Source organism: Python bivittatus, unplaced genomic scaffold (assembly GCF_059951505.1).
Source record: "Python bivittatus isolate LINGU-HERP-01145 unplaced genomic scaffold, Pbiv_v1 ctg000610_np1212, whole genome shotgun sequence".
NCBI classification, from domain to species: Eukaryota; Metazoa; Chordata; class Lepidosauria; order Squamata; family Pythonidae; genus Python; species Python bivittatus.
Window position 1 is genome coordinate 58240332 of NW_028277088.1, and position 24386 is coordinate 58264717.

The following is a 24386-nucleotide window of genomic DNA, read 5'->3' on the forward strand; positions in this document are numbered from 1 at the left end:
GACTAGAAACAAATTTCCAGCTTGTCCAACTCTCTATGCACTTTGTCAGTTGTGAATGGCAGAATGGGCAAAAGATGCACATTTCATTCACATGTCAGTATTTATGTATACATTTCTATCACCCAGTTCAGCAAAGGTTCTTGCATAGTTAGCAAAAACTAAATTGAGCAACTAAAATGATAGCCAATATTTAAATGTAGAATAAAAAGGATCTTTGGGAAATCTGATAAAGACTTTACAAGGTACTCAGGGATTCAGTCTTGGGATTCTCCAGAGAATTAAATTGACAGAAGGCTCTGAACAGACAAAATTAGCTCTTCATCCAATGCATAGCTTACTTACAGAGTTTGTCCTATGCCATGAAATAGAGACAGCAGATGATATAACAAAGAATTAAACCAAATCAGTACACCTCCTTCCTTCAAACCCTTCTGCAATAATCAAAAACAAAAGAAATAATAAGCTACTGGAAGATTCATTCGCATAGACACCTAAGTTTTTGACTTCCTAATTAAGAAGGATCTCACAAAGTGCACTTTATGCTTCCCCCAGAAATTGATAATACATTCAAGCTGAATAGATGCAGAGTGATATTCCTATTAACATTGCCTTCCTTTTACATGTACTTTCCAGCTTAAACAACTTTTCATGCAAAGGCAGAACCATCACAGCCCAACCAGTGTTCATCCATAACACATTAATAGCATAGATTAATGTAGATATCTTTCCATTTTACAAATTCTCCATATGAAGTTTTTCAGAGACATCACCAAAATTTGTGTAAAATTTGGGAATCCTGCTTAAGGAAACATCTGTAAGAATTTCAAGAGATGATAATTCAGAAAGATTCTCACTCCCAAGGTGGGAGGAAGTCATTCTTCTCCATCAGTATATTTTCACATGTTAGCTACTGAGTGAAGTATCTGTAGAACTTCAAAGAAAAATTAAATAATTCACAAAATTCCATATAAAAACTTCACTCCAAGTTCAGTGCTAAATCATGCAATTGCAAACAGAAGATGAAATTATTCTTGTAGATGTACACTTTTGTTACAGATACATATTCAAACTCGACTTCCTTCTTAACACAGACGTTATTTATTTTATATGCATGGTAATTTTGGAGAGAGACGGCATATTGTCCTGGACTCCCCTCTCTCCTTTCCCCACATGGTAGCTTGAAGGGTTCAACTGAGAAAACTATTCTACCTGGTTATGCTGAATACATCACTTTGATTCTGCAGATCTGTATTACTTTCTAGCCTTTGCTGTTTGAAGAAAGGGATCTGTAGGAGAGAGACTAGCCCCATCACCTTCATAGGCTTCAGTGTAGTTTGCCAGATAACACATTTTTGATCTGTAAATGCTGTAGAGCCAACACAAAAGAAATATCATGTTATACAATGACTAAGAATGAAAATAGTAGAACAAGCATCATACAGTGAGTTGGTACATATGTTTAAGATTCCAGACTTTCACAGTCAACACTAATCTGTGCATTATTAAATTCAGGAGTTAATTTCCCCTCATAAACTGATGCCAGTGTAGTCATGACCCATTCACTCACAGGTTCATTCTTTGTAAAATGTAGACTGCTCAGAATAAAGGGTGGGACTAATCTACTATTAACATGTTCCCTACATCATACTATTCCAGTGCTCTATGCAATTTGAATGAATTGTAATAGGCTGTAAAATCCATCTTCAGGATTAATGAGAACTCCATGCAGAGTTTATTAGTAAATGCCTTCATCAATTGTTGTATGAAGTGTTGCTGGTGCTATAGTATAATTTATGAGTCAGTAAGTGCATGGTTCATACCTGATCTCATAAATTCACTTGTAGATCATATGCAGAGATAATCATACAGCTTTAGCACTAATACCTTAAAGTACAATCAAAATGCTTAGTTAATATCTTCTATTATTATTATTATTATTATTATTATTATTATTATTATCATACTAAATATCTAAAAGTAGGCAAAAGTACATTTGATTAGCCTAGCACAGCTTATCAACTCTCCATTTTCTTATCTCCAATCTATTCTCAGGTGCATCGAAACTAATACTGCTCATCAAAGTATAAAGCTGCCAATTGACTAGAAATCCCCACATTATTGTAGGCTGATGCATTAATACATATCCACAAAGCAGGGATTGCTATAACTTGCTATTCAAATAAGAGGACTTAAAGTATGTCAAGAAACTTCAAGAAACTACAAGTATATAATCTGCTAGGGAGAGAGACATGATTAAAAACAATCTTCTGTCAAAGAGGTAGACCACAACACAGTTCTTCTTTTGCCTCTTGCATTAGGACAAGAGGAAGTGAGTTCTATTTGCAGAGATTCAAGAGAAAGATTAGGAAAAATTTCCTACTTGTAAGAGAAGTTGAGCAATATAGCACGTTGCCTAAGGAAATTGCAGAATCTCCTTCTTTGGAGGTTTCATGAAGGTACAGGATAAACATCTGTAGGGATGGCTTCAAGTGCCCAGCAACATCATTGGTTCAACATCATTTCCAGTGAATCTTACTTAAAGCAATGTTTCTGAAACAGTTTACCTCCAGGGAACACTTTCTACATCAATGTCTCTGCTGAGAAACCTTTGAGAATCCATCACTGATGGGCTTCCTCAATGGATTACATCAACCTTTTACAAAGCACACAGAGAAACATTTTACAACATACATTATATTCATGTGGCTCTATTCTCCAACATTCTATAGATGAAAATAAGATGTGATTTATTCTTATCCAAAAGATCACTGGACAAACTCTCTCCCTAATCCCCATAAGATATTGCTAAAGATGCTCCTGCATCATATATAGTTAGACTCTGATTTAAATTTTAAGTATTTTTTTCTAAATCTAGAACAAAAAAAATTATGCAGCAAGGAGCTGCAATGTGTGATATTGTCAGCTGTGAATCACATAATATTTTAGTGCTCATGTGCGTATATTTACATGAATGTTCACTGGAAACAAAACATATCCTGTCTTACTCTGCATTCAATGAAAATTACTGCCATGTAGGTGTGCACAAGAACATCTCCCTTCCACTAGAGATGTGGGGAAAGTTGATTTTCCAGAAATAATATTGAATAATATTGGTAGGTTTTAAAAGCTTTCTTTTAGCGTTGTAAGCATCTCACATTCACTCATTCACTCACTCACTGATACAGATCATACATTCAAAAAAGACTCATCTTGTCATTGGCCAGGTAACAAAAGAGTATTGGGAAAGCCCCAGAGAACTCTTTAAAATGAACCTTGTTGGAGTGAAGATGGGGCATCAAACTCTCTTCCCTCCAGTTCTTTTTTATAAGTGATTCTAGATTATCTCAACATTGCAGATCAAGGTCACTTGTCCTCAATCTGATCAAAATGTTCCTTTCTATGATTGTTCCATTACTGTAGGTTTACAAGAATACAGAATTTGTATTTGTATAGTTGCTTTTTCAGGGATGAGGAAAACTTATCCAGTAGGGTGAAGTGAATCAGAGGGCTACCCCAAAAGATTTGTTTCAGCTGAAGTCTCCAAGACTGCAAAGTCTCAGGTGGACCCCAAGAGAAATGCAGCCAAGCTCTAGCTGAACAAGGGCATTTGAAGTTGAGTGAGGGACACAAAGGATGGCTTTCAGAAACTTAGTTTGGACAGCTTCTAAAGTAGGGACATCCTTATTTTGTACACCTTATAGTAACTAGTCCAGAACCTCCATTGTATACAATTTTGGCAACTTATTCAATGCGCCTTTTGGTGGTGATTCTCTTGGCCCCTTTTTATCTGATCCCTACCCTGATTTCACAATCAGAAATCTAAAAACTAATTTCTCAGTTGAAAAGTGGTAAAGCCCCAGGAAAAGATTAAAAAAAAATTCAGATGAAAAAAATATGAAAAAAAATCAGAATTACTGAAAATAAAACCTGGTTGGTGGGCCTCTGTGCTACCCCCTCCCCCCGATTGCTGCCATTAATTATTCCTCAAGAGTGGCTTAATTCTAACACTCTCCCAATGTACAATATACAAGAAAAGCAATAAGTAAAATTCTGCTAACTACCATCCAGTTCATTTTTATCAATAAATGGTAATAAATGGCCCAGTTGTTATACCACAAGCTTTTAGACTGGTTGCATTTAGAGAATATCTTGCCTTCTGAACAAGTAATTTTTAAAGATCAAGATATTCTACCACTGGGTTTTTGGTGCTTTCTGAACTTGGTTGTTTTCTTGTAGATATTTCATTACCATGCTAGGTAACGTGATTAGTACAATGGAAAGTGGGGTTTGCTGGCTGTTTATATATAGTGTCTTGCCCTGCCCGTCTTGGTGGGGGGAGGGGTGGCTTCCTTCTTGATGGCTGCTTGATTAAGGTATTGTTTCTTGTTTATGTGGTACTGTTTTTTCTGCCTCTCTGGGTGTTGACTGCTGGAGGGGATGTGTTCCAAACTGTTTGTTTCTTTCCTAGGCTTTTCATTGTACCTTTTAAATGGTATATAAATGGTGTATCTCTATGAGCCTATGGATGGCTGATTTATCTGAATGCCAAGCTTCCAGAAATTCCCCAGTATTTTTGGATTTGGCTTGATCTAAAATGTTAAGTTTCCTAGTTGAAACTTCGGTTGCGTCTGTCCACGTGTTGCAAGATTAAGGCATTCTCATTGTATCTTCTGACTGCCAGTTGGTGTTCATGGAAATGGCCTGAACTAGGCATGTTTAGCTTAGCTTAGCTTAATGAGGAGAAGATGGAGGGGAGACATGTTAGCAGTCTTCCAATACTTGCCACAGGAAAGAGGGTGTATTCTCCATAGCACCTGAGGGTAGGACAAGAAGCAATGGGTAGAAGCTCATCAGAGGGAGATCCACCTGGAAATAAGGAGGAATTTCCTGACAGTGAAAACAGTGGAATAGCTTGCCTCCCAGAGTTGTGGGTGCTCCATCACTGGAGGTTTTCAAGAAAAGATTGGACAACCATTTGTCTGAGATGGTATGAGGACTCCTGCCTTGGGCTGGGGGTTGGACTAGAAGACCTCCATGGGTCTTTCCAACACTATGATTCTATGACTCTTCTGTTTGTCCTACATAGTGGCTGTTACAATCCTTACATTGTATATTGTAGATGACTCAGGTTTTCATTTCTTTGGTTACTAGTTCTTTTAATTTACTTAAGATTTTTTGAGGGATTTTGTTGGTTTGTGTGCTATAGTGATGCTAAGTGGTTGTAGTAATCTGTTGGTTGTCTCAGAGATGTTTTTGAAAAACAGGAATGTTATCCTTTTCATAGATTGTGCTGGTTGTGTTGTTGTGGATTGTTTTGTCAGGTATGAAGTTGCGTGGATATACTGTACATTCTATTGGAAGGTGTTGTACAGGCGGTCTGATTCCTTTCTTGGACATTCGGGGTTACTGCAACATGTTTGTGCTCGTCTGAATAATATTTTAATGCAGCTCCACTTATGGGCAGTTGGCTTTTTGCTTTACTGGTGAAGCACTTGGTTAGCTTGAGTTGTCATATCCACAGCAGCAGAGGAAACAATGGCCAATTAGAGACCCAAGTTTATCGAAAACAACCCGCAGTAACCAAATGCTTCACTACCAAAGCAAGAGGAGCTTCATCATGTTGGCACTTCAATGAGTTCCAAAGGAAATGCTGCAGAAATATATTCACTCCATTTCTTCCAGAGCAGCAGCTGAGCTAGAGAAGCCCAAAGAGATTGTGGGGGCACAAAGACATGGGGCCAATTTTAGATTAGCATAGTCCTTGCATGCAGAAGGCCCACAGACCAGCAACAGGCTGATAAATAATTGCAGTGGGAACTAGCCTAAAGCTGATACAGCCTTTGCAGCTGTAATAACAATAACAAGAATTCAAAATAAGAATGGTACATCTCTAAAGGACTGCTGCTTGCTTCTTTTGACAGCTGGGGGTGGAAGATGGATTGCTGGATGATTGTGAAATGATTTTTCCCTAATAAGAATGGAGAGCTTTATTAGCCTTATAATTGCTTGTTCAATAGCCATTTTCTATCTTTTTTAAAAAAGGATCTGTAATAAAATGAATTTGTTTATTAAATAACTGTTTAATTAGAGCTCATTTTTTAAACGTGCCATGTTCTTAATATTTTCTTCCCTTGCAATTACTTAGATGAATGCTTGCATCTGTTATAACTTCATTGACACCAGTAGCCAAAGCAGCTGTGCCAGTGCTGTTGAACATGTTGCTGTTTTGAAGCAACCCTTGACCTTCCGCTGAGAAAAAATTAATTTATTCCTGTAAAATGTCATGTCCCAACACACAGCTCTCTCTATACAACTAGCCTCACTTGAGAAACTCTGAAGTATTTAAAAATAAGATTGTGCAAACCCCACAGAACAACTAAACAAGTAAATAATTTGCCATGGCATTTAATTCAGGTCTTTGGACCTTTCACTTTTTAAAAGCAAATATGTTAATCCTTAAGACTATGAAAATAGACTTAAAACTTCCAGACAAGGCCTGATCAAATCTCAGAAGCCAGAGATGATGCCTGGCATTTCTCAAGGTCAGGGTTGGTGAGGTTTCAATATTGTGCATAGCTTCTGGGTCTTCCCTTAAGCTAAATTATGCAAAATCAAATAATTGTAGAATTATACATTTCTTGTTTTAGCAGCTTTATTATCATTGCACAGAATTTCTATTTCTATTTCTGGTTTGTTTTGTTTTTTTACAGAATACCAACTTGTCATCTAAAGAGATTTAAAGCAAGGAGCGTGCAAGATGTTAATAAAATGCTTTATTTGTTTATGACATTCTAAACTACTTTTCATGATAAAATAACCCCAAAGCAGGAATAGAAAGAATGGAAGCAAATTGCAATAAAAAGAATTTTACAATTTTAACCATTCTTTAAAATACCAACCTTTAAAATAATAAAACATGACTTCAGTGAAACAAAAGTTGCAGCAGCACAAATTAAGCAGCTATCTCTCTTACTAATCCAGTGTTGTTCAAACTTGGCCACTTTAAGATGAGTGGATGGCTGGCTGGGGAATTCTGGGAGTTGAAGTCCACTCATCTTAAAGTGGCCAAGTTTGGACAACACTGGGCTAATCCAAACGTTGACAAGGCTGAATGTTAACTGCAACCAAGCACGGAGGCAGGTCCATAAGCAGGATGCTTTCTATTGAGAATAACCTTATAGTTACATAACCTAGAAGGTGCTCCAGTGAGATATGCAGGCCCTAAGAATGTAGGCTTTTTATGTCATCACACAAGTGGTCAGTTTAATTTGGTACAAATCTGGCAATCAGTGTTCCTTCTGTTTAATATTTTGCATGAGCTGCAGATTATCTAGGTGCACTCTCAATAGCCGGCCTCTTAAGTGTCTTCCCTTGAAATGGGCATTAGAAATTTGTTGGTAGTAGTTAAAGAACCAAGGAGAGTAGTACTTTCAGAACAGGACTTTTAATACTGTAAGGTATTACATTTATTAATTTAATGTACTCTCTCCCATAGCAGGTTGTTTTTAGAAGTCATGGGCTGGGCAGCTGTCAGAATCTGCAGCAATCAAAATATATATCAACTAGAGGACTGTTTTATTAGTATAGTAAATGCTATTTGTATACTCTGATTTTAGGGAATGTTTTCTGAGCTTGCTTTGATTCTGCCATTCTCATTTGTGTGGAGGGGGGGGGGGTAGTGAAAGAAGACAGGGCCGGAGGAAGATTGAAGGCCAGGAAGAAGACGTGTTATCGGGGCTAGGAATTCACAAGGTCACACTTCTGTGAGAACCAAAAGTGGCGCTTAGATTGAAGGAGGGACAAGGGGGGTAAAAGTAGAGGAAAAATTACGCAGGCTTTAGTTTTAGCAATGCTTTGCTTGTTGCTGCATGTATCCTCCAATAAATGAAATCTTTTTTGAATCTGCTTGGGATTTCAAGAGATTTGTCTGTATTGGGGCTTGAACATTGTAGACCTGACAGCAGTATTCAAAGTTAACTGTGATTAGGTCTCATTGAAGTAAATGTGATTGAGTTACTAATCATTACAGGTAGTCCTTACTTAACGACCGTTCATTTAACAACAAAGTTACGATGGCCTCGAAAAAAGTGCTTTAAAACCTGTACTCACACTTACAACCATTGCAAACCATCGCACCATCCCCGCAATCATGTGATCACAATTTGCAACCTTTTTTACAACAGTCATTAAGCAAATCACGTGGTTGTTAAGCAAATTCTGAGAAAAAAGCTCATTGGGGAAGCTGGATTTGCTTAATGATCACATGATTCACTTAACAACCATGTGATTCACTTAATGGCCATTGTAAAAATGGTCATAAAATTGGGTCCGGTCATGTGGTGACTCACTTAATGACCACTCTGCTTAACGACCAATTTTCCAGTCCCTATTGTGGTTGTTAAGCAAGGACTACTTGTATTGTCTCATTCATTTTAGTGGTACTTTTGAGTGTATTTGTCTAAATGTTACCCAACAATTCTGAATAGCAATTCTGAAAGCAGCCTTAAAAAACAAAAAACCTCCTTCTTTATCAATTCTAGAGAATACTTACCCTGATACCTATTTTCCTCTTACTATACTGCATTTTTCCCACTACTTAGTTTTTCATTTGCCTGTCCGCTTTTTTTCTTTTTTCTTTGCTAAGAGTGAATGGAAGAAAATGTCTTGATGCAGCTAAAAATGGATAACCCTGAAAAAAGAGAGACTTTTACAAAGACTCTCTTTACAGGCCAGCCTGCTCTGTACTCAAGGTTTAACCCCTGCCCTCTGAAATTTCCTGAAGAAGCAACTGTGAAAGTTCAGCTCAAAACCCAAGGTACTTGGGAACTGTAGTATCTGTCACAATGCAATTTGCTGTCTGGCCCACAGATCTAAAGGCTGCTTTCCAGAGGCCTGCCATATCTCACTACAGTCCCTGGGTTGCCCTAGCTCATTCCTCAAGGCAAAGGAAGAAAGGAAAAGAAAGAGGTGCAAGGATGTTATTTGTCACCTTGAAAAATAACATACTCCTTATTTACTTGAAACATTTTTCATTCTACAGAAGGTACAGTTCTTTGAAATATGGCCATAAGCTATCATGAGCTTATGTCATTCCCCAAACCTCAATGTTAGTCTGAGAAAGATCTCTGAGTGTCTTCATTTCTGTTGACTTCAAAACATTGAAAATGAGGAACAAATAATGTTATTTAGGCAGTGCATTTCCCCAGGCTCTAGCAGGTCCTGGAATAACAAAAATCTCCTCACACATATTCTACACAAAAAGAAAATTAAAAATTGCTTGTACCCTCATTCACTTCCCCATATAGATCTTAATTCACATTGTACCATTTGTTGGATGAAAGGCAAAAAATCCAAGCAGTTCCTAAACCACAAACTTACTTTCCATTTGAAAGATCTGGTAGGGCTAGGAGGTAGGAGATACGATGAAGCAGAAGTTCCTACAAATGAGGAAATGGGTCACTCACAAATTCTGAAGAGCCTAAATGTGACCTCCTAGCTTTCTACACAGATTTTGAGAGTGAACAAGCATGTTCAAAGAGACAATTATAGTGTATATCCTAAATAAAGCTCTTACACAAATTCAGTAGTCATAATGAGACTTCAGGTCAAGTGTTCTTGTCAACTAGGAATTCTTTAAAGAATTGGAAATAAAGAGTAGAAATAAATGAATGATTTTCACACTGGAAGTAGTTTCAAATGAGCCAGAAATGTTCTTAAGCAGCCTATCTGGGATCTTCAAATTAGTGTAGTTCCTAGCCTCAAAGCTCATGGTATTTTCTGAAAGGGTACCTCCAGCTTCTTACTTCTCCGTCATTGTTCTGAAATTCTGTTGGACCTTTATTTGGCTGGCTTGGATGCATTGTCCTCTACTGTTTTGCTAGGGTGCTAACAAAAATGCCCCTCTACATATGTTCCTGCAGGGACAGCTCAGTGGTCACTGGACCATATGGTCTTTTTCTGTAGGAAATCCCAAATGACTTGTCTATTCTATTCTGAAGAAATTCCCTGGTAGAATATATGACTTCTATTTGTTGTTAGTTGGTCTGACCAGGATCCAGCTACTGTATATCCTCCTGAGTTGTTCAATTTTATGTTTCCATATGTACCAGCCTTCAATCTTTCCTTGTGATTGAAGAATTGTATTAACACATACATAGACACATTCATTTGTTTGTGTATTTGTCTCCTGGCTTTAGGGCTGTAATGAAGATTGATTCATTGTTTCAAGTGAGGTTACCAAGGAACTAGTACTAGGATCAGTACTTATTAATTTATTTAAAACCAATCTGGGATAAACCTTTACAAAGGCCTTCCAGAAGAGCCAGGGCTTAAGAACCTTCCAGCACTCTAAAAGGACCTGGGCCAACCATACTACCAGGGCTGCTGCATTCTGGGCCAGCTGCAGCTTCCACATGCTCTTCAAGGGTAACCCTATGTAGAGCAGGTTGCATGAACTGACATGAGATGTCAGAGGAAGGCAGTACAGGAATGGTCACAAGTGGTGCACAAGATGTAACTGTACAGAGGCTGCTCTGACTATACCTATTACCTGCCCTTCCAGCAGGAGCCATGAATCTAGGAGAAATCCCAAATTATTACAGCCTGTTCCAGTTACTCCTACAACCATACTCTTACCACACTAACATTCCATCAGGTCTGGTCACAGATACTGTGGAGAGGCTGTGTTCTTCTATTCTCTCCTATTCATTTGCAGTTTTCATTCTGAGTCCATACAACACCATCCTCATTTTAAAATACTTTGGCTGGCTACCGTCCTGGACAAAAACCCTTGCTTTCATTCACTTCAGTATTCCTAATTCTTCTAAGAAACAAAGCACAAACATTGAAATATTTGTGCCACTGGAATATAATGTAACATATACTAACTGGACTGAGTACATTTCTACAATGAAAACTTTGGCTTGGTTTCTAAAAGAACTATTTTTTATCTAGCTATATCCATTATTCTCTTCTTCCATGGTAATTTTGTAAATTTCATCCCAGTCAGGGCAGCAACTCTCAGTAATTGATCTTGGATGGTAACACCCTCAAATTGCAAGGAAATCTACTTCTCAATTTATCCTGAGGAACAGTGCTCAAGTTAGGTTTACTGGGGGGACAAGACTATGTATCTTGATATAGATTCACCACCTTCTTTTCCCTGGCTACAAAATTGTCAAGAGGACATACACTCCATAGACTCACAATGAGAAAATGTGCTCTTTCTGTTTGTCCCCATTAGTAATTTCACTTACCAAAAAGATGGTCTACCAACATATTGCTGCCAGTCCTCTGTTTTTGGATGAAACCCTAGAGTCACCTAAAATGCTACCAAAAGAAGACAAAGAGCAAATCCATTTCTTAAGGCTTATATTGTGGCAATAAGAGCAGTGAAACTGACTTATTTCTCTGCTTTTATTGCATCCACAGAAAGCCAGCCAGTGGCCCTGTTTTGGGTGGCTAGGGCTCTCTTAGGTAAGGAGGAGATGGGGGACTCTTGGAGGGTTGCTGTGAGGACTATTCTAATCAGATAAGGTCACTCAGATCTTCTCAGAGTTGGACTTTGGCTGGGCAGGTTCTATGGAATTGGCTGAGGCTTGGTCTTCCTTGATTATATGGAAAAAATTTCAACTGGTTCCTAAGGACGTAAACAGATTCCTTGGGTCGTGAGTTCTGTAGATCCATAATCCCTCCCAGGGAGGGGTCTCCCTGGAGGTTACATGTGGTTGGAGCAAAGTTGTGGCAAATGCTTCTTTGTGGGAAGGGAAGATTCCATCTGCTTTGAAAGAAGCAGTGGTTCATCCTCTCTTCAAGATGCCATCCTTGGATTCAACACTACTGGACAATTTTTTTAGGAAAGGTGGTCGAGACAGTGGTTCCCAGCTTCAAAGGACTTGGAAGAAGCATTATCTGGACCCTTTCCCATTAGATTTCAGACTGGGTTATAATACCCAAATAGCAGATGACCTCACAAGAGCTTGGGATCAGGATGGTGCATTAGTCCTTGCCCTCCTGGATCTCTCAGCAACTTTCAATACCATCAATTATGGTATCCTTCTGGACCAGTTTAAGGGATTGGGAGCAGGAGGCACAGTTTTGTGTTGGTCCTCCTACTTCTTCTCAGACCAATCCCAATCTGTACTGGGGGGAAAGGAGAGGTCTAATCCTAGACCTCTGCTGCATGGGGTGCCTCAGGACTTGATTCTCTCTCTCCTCCTACTTAATGTCTAAATGAAGCCATTGAATTAAGTAATCTGTTGGCATGGAATAAGGTATCATCTACTGATGATACTCTGTTATACATCTCCATTCTGCACTGTACAACTGATGTTGTAGAGGTGCTTACCCAGTACCTGGAGGAAGTGAGAGTCTAGATGAATAGGTTGTGACTCAACCCACCAAATCCAATAGAGTGGGCATACTCCAGGTCCCCTTACTGAAACAGTGCCATCTTATAGGACTCAGGAAACATGCCTTCTCTGATGTGATGCCTGCCTACGGAACAGCTTCCCCACTGAGAACTAGATGGCCCCACTGAGAACTAGGTGGCCCTAACCCTGCTGGTCATAAAAACCTGGTTTTTCCCTCGGGTGTTAGGGCCAGTTTGTTAGTGGAGCCCAATATATGTACATTTAGGACTGCAACTTGTCTTTGAGGTGCCTCAGCTTTTGTATTTATTATGTTTGCTTTCTAATTGTATTTTTCACTGTTTTATATTAGTTCTGTATTGTTAGCTGCCCAGAGTTCTTTTCTTAAGATAGGTGGCCAAATAAATGTTCAAAATAAATAAATCAATAATTAGCAAGTAAGCAATTTTATTAGCCTTTTAATGAGGAAGGGGTGGAAGAGGATTTTTGTTGTTTCAGAACATGTAGAAAATTGAGGTGTGACTCTGACTGAATGAAGCTTTTTGTACTCCATGCTGGTCAGCTGAAGGGAGAGAGCTGATTGATTCATGATCTTCCTTGTGTGATATATGCATTCTGAGGTCTGCAATGCTGAAAATGATTATGTAAATGGTTGCACAATCAAAGGATTGGGTATGGAAATGGTGCTATATAGAAATGCCCTGAATTGGCCATATTGAGACTTAACTCATGGTGACTCAGGACCCAATCTGAGTGAGACTCACATTTGGCTTCCATACAGATTTGACCCAGATTGTAGTCCAATCCAGCCCATTTTTTTTTCTTTGTTTGTCCTAAAATTGCTCAGCCTTATAACAATGTGGTTACAAACACCTGAGGCCCAACCTCTGGTATCCCCAGATAAAAGATTTCAGGGTTGGGAAAGATCTCGGCCTTAGATTTAGCATTCTAGCTTTCATTCCAAATAAGCTGTCCTAAACTTGAGTAAAAGATAGCTTCATATACTCACCTTTCTAGTCCTTAATAGGTTTCTTTAAAAAAAATAATTTTAAGTGTAATTTTGTGACAACCCAGAGATCTCATGGACCTCCTCTGGAATATGTTGTCAGATATACTACAGCTCTCCAAATTTATATCTTTCTTTCCAGTTCATCAGATTAAATGCCAGGCAGGAGGTCCTCCTTCCAATTAATCCTTGTTCCCTGGGCATACAACTCCTTCTTTCATCTGGGGAAAGAGATAAAGGACATCTCCAGCTTCCATTTATCTTGAATAAAATTTCTTAGTGAACTTACTACCACTCTTTGAAAAAGTTTCCACTATCGAATGGCTATGCCAAGGATTGGGTAGATATTTGATGAGTTCAGCTGCAGGAGATTGGACAGACTGCCTCTGCTTTGTTCAGCACGATGTTTTTTTTTCTTCCTAGCGTTTTCTCACAGGTGCAGGGTCTGCTTTTTTTCGGATCAACCAAATGTTGATCCACTGATTGCAAAGGAATGGACCAACTGGTTTGTCGACCAAGCCTGATGTCAGGAGCTGAGAAAGAATGACTGGCCCAAAGTCACCCAGCTGGCTTTCATGCCTGAGGCAGGACTAGAACTCACGATCTCCTGGTTTCTTGTCTGGGGCCTTAACCAATACACCAAACTGAGTCTCTTTTGTTCAGCATCATTGCCAGTAAGAATTACTTACTCATCACTATTGCCTCCAGAATTACTCATGCAAAACTAAGCCAATGCACCTGGAAATATGCTTAGAGCTTCCATTTATTTATTTATTTATTTATTTATTTATTATTTATTTATTTATTTACTTACTTACGTACTTACTTACTTACTTACTTACACAATTGATTACACAATTGATTAAAAACAATCAATAGGCACATTTAAAAAGTGTAAAAAAATTTTTTAATATTTAAAAAGAGAAAGTCAACAGCAATGTACAACTTGGACAATTAATAGAGGCTTTCTCCACGTAACAGATTCCTGGCATATCTTGATGGAGTCAGGAAAACAGTTCCTGTCAAACCTGATTCTTTTTAAAACAACACTTGCTTTTTTCTGCTGCTGTTGCCCCCCTCGGTTTCTATTGCATTGCCTTGTCCTAGTTTAAATTTGTAATGAAGGTGAAAAAAGCTGAATTTCTAAAGCTGGTAATCATGCTCTTCCTTGTATAAAACAAATCTTGTTTTCATCATTGGTAACCTGTACTATACAAGAGCTCTGACACTTGCATTTCAGGATAGATTAGGAATTGCCAGCTGCATTTACATAACATTAAAATCACCGTCTAGATGCACAGAATAAAATGAATGCCATCCTAAGACTCCAGCACTGACTTGCATTCAGCCATTTTACCTCTTTTTTTTCCTTAATGCTACAATCTCACTTTATTTCTGTAGTAGATTTTGGAAGAAAGACTTGATGGGTGGGAGGGGAGACAACCACACAATCTATTTGCTTGCAGCTTTTGGTATTTTTACAACTCAGAGCCTGAAACTATTGTAGGTAGTTGTTTGCCTATCCTAGATGCATTTTCATTTATTCAGGCTTATGTCTTTAAAAAAAAAGAAGAGGGGAGATCCTAAAAGTATCTTCAGAATGAATTAGCTACTTAAAAGAAATGTTGCTCACCTGAAAAAAATGGGAATGTTAAGAATCAGCAGGCAGAAATGGTGGATATAATGTAGTGTTGAACGAAAGCTGACATTTAAAAGTGGCTAAGAGGTACCATTTTGGGGCTGCAAAAATCTGGGTGATCACTAGACCACAGTAAAGAGATACTAAGCATTGCCACCTAGTGGCCATCCAGATTTTGTCAATCCAGTATGGTAGCCCTAGCCTGGCTACACATTATATACATTGTGAAAAGTACCTACAATATTATTTGTGAGGTTTCTTTTCTACAGGACCTCAAGGTAGCTTAAATTGGGGGGGGGGTCCCTTTATTTTATCCCCACAGTCTACATTAGTTGCAGAAGTCAACTAATGTAGAGAATAAGGGAGACGATCTTGAAAGAAATACACAAGAACCATTACATAAGAAGGCTGAAAGGCTGAGGGTGTACCTGAAGCTGGCAATCCTAGGTTTTAGTCCAGCTTTTGAATCACAGCACCATATGGTCTCACTCTGTAAAGCCCAACCCAGAATTCTGAAGTGAATGGAGGGGTGGGGGGTCATCTTACATTCAGTGTTAAGAACAGAAGAAGCTTTTGAAAACAAAAACTGAGGTATAAATTACTGCAGACATGCTGTTGTAAAGCTTGGAAGGCTTTGAAAATTAACTTGAAGATTACTTGTTGCTTCGGAGGGCCGTCTGCCTGGTGAATTTAACACCTTTGTAGCAGCCAACAGGACTTCTCTCTCTTTCCTTCCACATTTAGTTTGTCATGTTGAGTCCAGGGTAGCTCAGGAGTTCATGGCCTCCATGGCAACCATGGACCTGTCCCAAGTAAGAGAGGGCCTATCACATACCAGAGGTTGCATGTTAGATCTGGTTTTGTCTCAGGGCAGTTGCATTCCAATCTGGTGATGGATGACATTATCATCAATCTGTTGTCATGGACAGAACACTCTTTGGTTGCCCTCCAGCTCATTGGGACCACCCACCCCCATGGGGAGAAAGGCCTGTTAGTTTGGCCCATGCCTGGTGATAGAGTGAATCAGTTGTGAGATTTGCCCCGTTCGACAGAGAAACTCTCGTGACACGTGTGGTTCACAAAGAAGGTTTACTCATGCGTAACGTAGTAGTCACAAGCAAAGCCAGGACTGGCTTGGTACAATTGCATCACTTGTTATATTCCCCCCTTCCCGCGCTTTTTCCCGCCTCGTGATCGCGTTGCAGCTGTGGACTATTGGGCCCCCCAATGTCCCCCTTGATTGTTCATGATGGCAGGGTCGGTCAGAGTCCATTGTCCTTGATTGCCAGTCCCCCTCCGGCTGGGTTGGTCCCTCCCTGCTACGTGCAGACCCGCGGGTTCTGTGCTGCGTTGCGATCTTGTTTCGCTGCCCTGCGGCCCCGTTCCTTGCTTGCTCGCGCCGTTATCAGTTCATAGTTAAAAGCTTCCGCTGTGGTTTTCCTGTTTAGCTGGCCGCAGGTGGCTCGTTAATTAGCGGCGCTTTCGGTTCCTCTTTTCCCCGCTAGCTACCGCCGGTGGATTCCGCGTGGTCTGGTTGCGAGCTTCCCTGCAGCCCCGTGCTTCCCTGAAGCCTCGTGCTGACCGAACCTGACATGCCGCCCCCCTGAAGACAACTCCCCGTCGGTTCTATTTCGGCTTCCCGGGGTATTTACTGTAAAAGTCCCGCACTAGGTCCGGCGCCCTTATGTGGGTTTTACTCACCCATTCGCTGTGGGACTTGGGGAAATGTTTCCATTGCACTAGGAGCTGGGTCTGCCCCTTGTGCCTCCGGGCGTCCAGTATCCGGTTGATTTCGAAGTGCTGCTCCCCCCCGACCATGATGGGTGGCGGCACTCCCTCCGCCTTGTGCCAGGCGTTCCCCGGCTGGTGCAACTTTAGCAGGCTGCAATGGAACACCGGGTGGATCTTCCCGAGGCTTTTCGGGAGCGTCAGCCTGACGGTCACCGGATTGATGACCTCCGTAATGGGGAACGGCCCCACAAACCTCGGGCTGAGTTTTTTCGATGCCTGGTGCGTCTTTAGGTTTTTGGTTGACAGATACACCTGGTCCCCCACTTTCCATTTCTCCTCGGGGAGCCTCTTGCGGTCCGCGTGTTTCTTGTAGTCGGCTTTGGCTCTTTGCAATGCCGCGTGCGCCGCTCGCCGGGTCTCGTCGATTTGGGCGAACCAGGCGTCTAGGGAGTTGATCTGGGATTCCGGCTGAGGCAGCTCCGGCATGGGGACGAAATCTCTCCCGGTGGCTACTTTGAACGGAGAGAACCCGGTACTCTTGTGGACGGCATTGTTGTATGCCACCTCCGCGAATGGTAGTAGCTCCGCCCAATCGTCCTGTTGGTGCCCCACGTAGCAGCGCAGGTACTGTTCGAGCCCCCCGTTCAGGCGTTCCGTGGCTCCGTCCGTCTGCGGGTGCGCCACAGAGGATAGGGCTTGTTTCGTCCGCACCCGCTTCAGGAACTCCCGCCAGAACCTTGCGATGAAGTTGCCGCCCCGATCGCTGACGACCCGTCGAGGTGCGCCGTGGAGTCGGTAGACATGTTGCACGAACAGTCTCGCCAGCCCCTCGGCCGTGGGGACTCGCCGGCATGCTACAAAATGCGCTTGTTTGGAGAATAAGTCCGTGACCACCCAAATGGCGGTCTTCCCCTTACTCTCCGGGAGCTCCACTATGAAGTCCATGGCGACCTCTTGCCAAGGGCCGTCGGGTTCCGCTACCGACTGGAGTAGGCCTCTAGGTTTGCCTTTGGCCCCTTTCGCTGTCGCGCACACCGGGCAACCCCCCGAGTACGCCTCCACGTCCTTCCGGAGCGTGGGCCACCAAAACTGCCGCCGGATTAAGTGGAGTGTCTTTACGAAGCCGTAATGCCCCGCGCTCCGGCTGTCATGGGCTCTCTCCATGACCTCCCGTCGGCAACCCTCGGGCACGTACAGCTTTCCTTCGTGCCACCACAACCCCTCTTGGCCGGTTAGCGCCTCTCGGTTCTGCTTGAGCCAAGCGTCCCGCTCCGCTGCCTCCGCGAACCCTTGCCTTACTTCAGGCGCCGCGTCCCGTCGCTCCCCCTTGGTCTGGCTTCGGGTCACCGCCTTTGCAGCCAGCCTGCTGGTGGGGATGACGGAGTCCACGATCTCCTCCCGTAGGCTGGCGTGTTGGGGCATGCGAGACAGTCCATCTGCTAGGAAGTTGCGCTTCCCGGGGATGTGTTTCAGTGTGAACCTGAACCTCCCGAAGTATTGGGACCACCGTGCCTGTTTGGGGGATAGCTTACGCGGGGTCTTCAGGGCCTCGAGGTTCTTATGGTCCGTCCACACCTCGAACGGTTCAGTTGCCCCCTCCAGTAGATGCCTCCACGTGGCCAGCGCCCACTTGACCGCGTACGCCTCTTTCTCCCACACCATCCACCTCCTCTCCATCTCGGTGAATTTGCGGGAGGCGTAGGCGCACGGGTGGATGGCCCCCTCCGGGCTGGGTTGGAGCAGGACTGCCCCCGTTGCCACATCTGATGCATCCACTTGGATTATAAACCGCCGGTCTGGGTCGGGATGGCGCAGGATCGGCTCCGCTGTGAACCGCCGTTTTAGTTCCTCAAACGCCCCCTGGCATTCTGTAGTCCACGCGAGTGCCATGCTGGGCTTGGGGGGTTTCCCAGTGCCCTTGGTTTTTAGCAGGTCGGTTAGGGGAAGGGCGATTTGGGCGAAGTTCGGGATAAACTGGCGATAGAAGTTCGCAAACCCTAGGAAGCTTTGCCGAACCTGACATCAGTTGGGTTTGAGAGGTTTTCCCCAAAGATCTGTCAAACAGTTCAGCAGAGGCCTTAGTTGCGGCCTGGAATAGACAGGTGACTGAACCCTGGACCAGATTGTTCCTATGGGGCCTCTCTCTGTTTGCTGATCCTGGGGTGCTCCTTGGTTCTCGAAGGAACTCCAGGAGATGAAGCACCAGAAGCGACACCTGGATGCCATTGGAGAAAGGCAAACAGTGAATTTGACCAAACATGAGTGAGGGCTCATATTCAGCCCTACATAGTGGCGATAAGAGTGCAAAATGTTGTTATTCCTCTGCCCTTATTGTGCCCACCAAAAACCACCCAGGGATCCTGTTGGGAGTGTGGGACTGCAAGATTATCTGTAGGGCCATGGTGAAGAATATTTGTGCTATCTGGTGGATAAAGTCATTCAGATATGCTCAGTGTGGGACTTCGACTGAACAAGTCCAAGTGAGTCTTGTGAGGTTATCTGGACTGAGTTTAATTCTGTGATGCCTGAGGAAGAAGACAAGGTCCTCCTGCCTATTAGTCTGGCCACCTGTTTGTTAGATCCTGGCCCCTCCAGAGTTGTTAAGACAGCCCGGGAGGTGACTAAGGGATGGGTCCATGTAGTGGTATCAGCCTGTTTGAGAGAGTGGGTGATCCTGCTGGATGACTCTTCTTCAAGAGGTCATCATTGGACCCCTGCATTCTGGACAACTATTGTCCAGTCTCCAATCTTCCCTTTGTGGGGAAGGTTGTAGAGGAGGTATGCCCATGTGTCACTGCTGCTACACAAGCTACATTAGCTGCCAGTCAGCTTCCAGGTGTAATTCAAGGTGCTGGTCATTACCTATTTAGCCTTTCATGGCATAGGGCCTGGGTTTTTGAGGGACTGCCCATCTCCAATCATTTCTGCCCTCCCAGTATGTTCTGGCAGAGTGGGTACGTTCCAGTTCCCTTCTTTTAAACATTCCTCCAGGCTGTAAATGCCACCACCTGTCAATTAGATCCATGCCCCTCCTGGCTGGTTAAGGCAGCTTGGGAGGTGACATGTGGGGAGGTGACATGTCCAGGCGATGGTGAGTTCATCCTCGAGAGAGGGAGTGTTTCCAGTGGCCTTTAAAGAAGTGCTGGTGCACCCCCTCCTCAAGAAACCATCACAGGATCCCACCTTACTGGACAATTTTCATCCAGTCTCCCACCTTCTCTTTTTAGGGTTGTGCACCAGCTACGCCCTTTTCTGGATCAGGAGTGCCTTTAGTCAGTCACTCAGGCCCTAGTCATCTCCCGTATAGACTACTGCAATGCACTCTACATGGGGCTACCCTTGAAGAGTACCTGGAAGCTTAAGCTGGTTCAAAATGCAGCCGCACAGGCAATTTTGGTTTCCCCAAGGATGGCACATGTTACACCGTCGCTACATGAGCTGCATTGGGTTCCAGTCTGCTTCCAGGTCCAATTCAAGGTGTTGGTTATCACGTTTAAAGGTTTAAAGCCCTACATGGCATGGGACCGGGTTACCTGAGGGACCGTCTCACCCCCATTATATCTACCCGTCCCACCCAGTCAGGCAGGGATGGTATTCTGCAGATCCCATCGATGAAAGAATGTCAACTGGTGGGGTCCAGAAAGAGAGCCTTCTCTGCCGTGGCCCCCGCCCTATGGAATACTCTCCCCCCAGAGGTGAGGCAGGCCCCAACTCTCTTGTCCTTCCAGAAAGCAGTCAAGACCTGGCTCTGCCAACTGGCATGGGGCGCAAAAAAGGGCAACCAACCCTGGGGGTAGCTAGCACCTTGAAGATGCTCCCATATGTTAACATCTTACTGACCATCAACATCTTGGAAGATATTATTTGTGTATGGGTTTGGTTTTTATTCTATTTTTATTGTATTTTATATTGTTTTGTTGTATTTTAATATTTATTGCTGTTTTATTGTGAACCGCCCAGAGTCACTTTTCGTGAGATGGGTGGTATCTAAATTTGAAATATAAATAAATAAAAATAAATAAAATTATCACTTGTAGGACTGACGAAGCATGCTTTCTCTGTAGCAGGCCCCGCTGCATAGAACAGCATCCCCCCCTCCCCCGAGATACAGCCAGAGCCCATTCTCCTGAAGTTCCGGAAAGCCCTTAAGACCTGGCTTTGGCCCCAGGCCTGGTATCAATGGGTTGGAGGGGCTCCTGCTATTGTTATGACTGTTTCAGTCCACACTGTTTTGTTTTGTTTTTAACTGTTTTTACTGTTTTGAGATTTTGTAAGCTACCCAGAGTCTGCTGGAGTAGGCAACTATAACAAATTATTGTTGGTCACACATTCAGCCAGATGTTTAGACTTGATTTGGCATTTTTGTCTACCTATCAAGTCCTTCCCAAGGACCTGGGATAGGCAGATGTTGTTGTTTGATGGTGTTAAAGGTATCATTGCAGGATGTAAGCTGTCCCAAGTAAAGCTGCCTTTTGCAATTGACTGATGATGATTTTGTCAATGCTGATGGTGTTTAAGTGGTACTCCAGATGTTTTGGGATTGTACCCAAGGCACTATTACTCTTGGTACTATCTTTGCTTTCTTTTGCCACAGTTGTTCTATTTCTATTTGCAGGTCTTTGTATTTTATGATTTTCTCCAGTTCTTTCTCTTCTCTTCTGCTCTCTCCAGGTATTGCAATGTCCACTAGCCAGACCTTTTTGTCTTTCTTATCAACAATTGTTAAGTCTGGGGTGTTATGTGGAAGGTCCTTGTCTGCTTGAATTCTAAAGTCCCAGAGCACTTTAACTTCTTCATTTTCTACTACTTTGTTTGTTTGGTGGTCGCACCAGTTCTTGCTTGCAGGCAAATTGTATTTCTTGCAGATATTCCAATGCACCATTGTTGCTACTTTGTCATCCTGTTGTTTGTAATCAGTCTGTGTGATCTTCTTGCAGCAGCTAGCAAGGTGGTCCACTGTTTCTTCAGCTTCTTTGCAGAGGTGACATTTGCTGTCTGTTGCTGTCTTCTCAATTCTGGCTTTGTATGCATTTGTTCTTAAGGCTTGGTCTTGTGCAGCCAGCATTAGCCCCTCTGTCTCTTTCTTCAACTTTCCTGCTCTTAGCCATTGCCAGGGATTGTTGTTATCTGTTTTGCCTGCTAGTTTGTGTGTGTGTGTGTGTGTGTGTGTGTGCTGGCCATGTACTGTAATACTTTACCTTGCCATTTCTCTTTTCTATTCTTCATTTGATCTTTCTTGTAGGCCAGTTTGGTCTCTTCAATATTCAGTAAGCCTTCATGGTGTACTAGCTTCAGTGCATCTTCTTCACTGTCCTTCAGATATTCTTCTAATGCCCTTTTTTCTTCTTCAACTGTACTTGCAACATTCCATGCCCACCTATGCTCCTTGGTAAGTGAAGTGTGTCAACATTGCTGCACGGACGAAGGGCATGATTCATTGTCATTATTTTTCTGGTCTTCCTATACAGGGCTTCTAGTTCAGCCTGAGTCCAGTCCACTATTCCAGCTGTGTATCTAATGACTGGAATTGCCCAGGTGTTAATTGCCTTGATGGTATTTCCTCCACTGAGTTTGGACTTTAAGATCTTCTTCACTCTCATGATGTATTCACTACTAACCTTTCTTCAATCTGCTTGATGTTGTCAGCTTGAAAGATGCCCAGGTATTTCTAGTGATCTTCATCCAGACTCTTGATGTTATTTCCATCAGGCATCTTGATTCCTTCAGTTTTCACTATTTTTCCCCTGTTGATGGTAAGGGTAACACATTTGTCCAGTCCAAACTCCATCGCAATATGTTGGCTGTACATTTGGACAGTGTTGAGCAGTGATTCTATTTCAGATGGTGGTTTTCCATACAGCTTCAGATCATCATGTGGAGGAGGCGGAATATCCTGGCAGATGTTTTTGATGTTTGATAGCCTTGACCTGACTTGTTCAGTATTATTGACAGAGGAATCAATGCAATGACTTAATCAGCATTCATTCATTCATTCATTCATTCATTCATTCATTCATTCATTCATTCATTCATTCAAGGCTCATCATGCTGCCATCCTCCCAAATAAACCTGAGAGCTTAATTTATGTCTGAGTATTTGGCAAATACAGAAAGACTGTTATTTACATACTTCTGTAGAAATGACAACTCAGAGTGATATTTCATGCATCTAATGAAGTTGCATCTGGTTCACAAAAGTTTATGTCATAATATATGCCTTCACATTTCACGTGGCCAAGCAATAACATGCATGTATATAAATATATGTGCCATTGAAAGTGTTTATTAAGTCAAGAATGAAGCTGGCGAGTTAAAATATTTCATTCACTCTATTGTACACTACAATATTTTAACAAGCCAGTTAAAATATTTGCAAATCAGAAGCTAAGTTATGATGGTAGCTCAGAATTCTCTTCCTGCTTGAGTACTCTATAGTTTAACACTCTATGGGTTCCAACAGGATGCAACAGTGGAGTTTGCTTCACATATGTATGTGAATTTAAAACCAGTGGAAAATAGCTCTCTACAACAGGAAGGAAACAAGTCTTTCAAAGCAATACATAATAATAAATAAATATGATAAATAAATAAATTTATATAATAAATGTATATACATATAATAAATAAATAAATCATATTCAAAACTTATGTTGAAATATTTGATATAATTGATCCATGTTGACAATCAGAAATTGCTGTTCTACCACAGAGAAGCTAGCCAGTTCAGATTAGAATGCTATTATAAAAAGGGAGAAAGAAATTAAATTATGGCAACTGATAAAACCAGGACACTGTATTTGTTCAAAGCATGAGTCCAGAGTCCCTGATACTCTGAATGAACTTCTGATAATGTAGGTCATAGAGGAACTCTATCCAATTTACAAGCCTTTTCCCCAAGCCTCTCTTTAGGTCCTGAGGAGAAAAAAGTTCAGTTTTTTGGAGAAAAGAGCTTTTCCCATATGGAAATATTTCAAATAGTTTTTACAGATTCAGTGCTTAAGTGGCATCATGGTATATGTGTGTGGGAGGGTGTTGCTGTTGGTGAGAAAGGAGCTAGCCCCCACTAACTCCCTTCCTGTTTTAGAGTGCAATTGCCTTGAGTTGAGAGGGTTCCCCCCCTCCCCTCCCCTCCCCTCCCCTCCCAAGAATGTATGAGTGAGACTTTAAGGAACCCCATCCTGGACTACATGCTTGCCATAGAGTTTCCCAACCAACTTTGCCTTACATATTTCTGGCATGCAACTCCTTATGTAGCCTCTGAATGTTTAGAGTGTATTTTAACTAGCCAGTTTAAATATTTTAGCCTAAGTAGAAGTGGTAATAGTAATGATAGTAAGGACAGAAGTTTAAGTTCAACAAGGCTTATGATCCTCACAAGAAAAGGAACCTGTGTTAGGATAGCATAGAAGCGCATTTGCAGCTGAGGTAGGAACTTGGAGTATAGATCTTGGGAATTTAGACTGGACTTCTTCTATTGTGGTGATATCCTTACTCACACAACAGTGTGTTCCAAACTGCAAAAGACTTAGTAGGTTAACTTTGAATAACTTGAATGCAACAGACACATAATCATGAACTACACAGCTTGCATGTCAGGTTATCGTGTTAGAAGCTTTTTCTGCTGCAGCAGGAGGTTTGGAGTT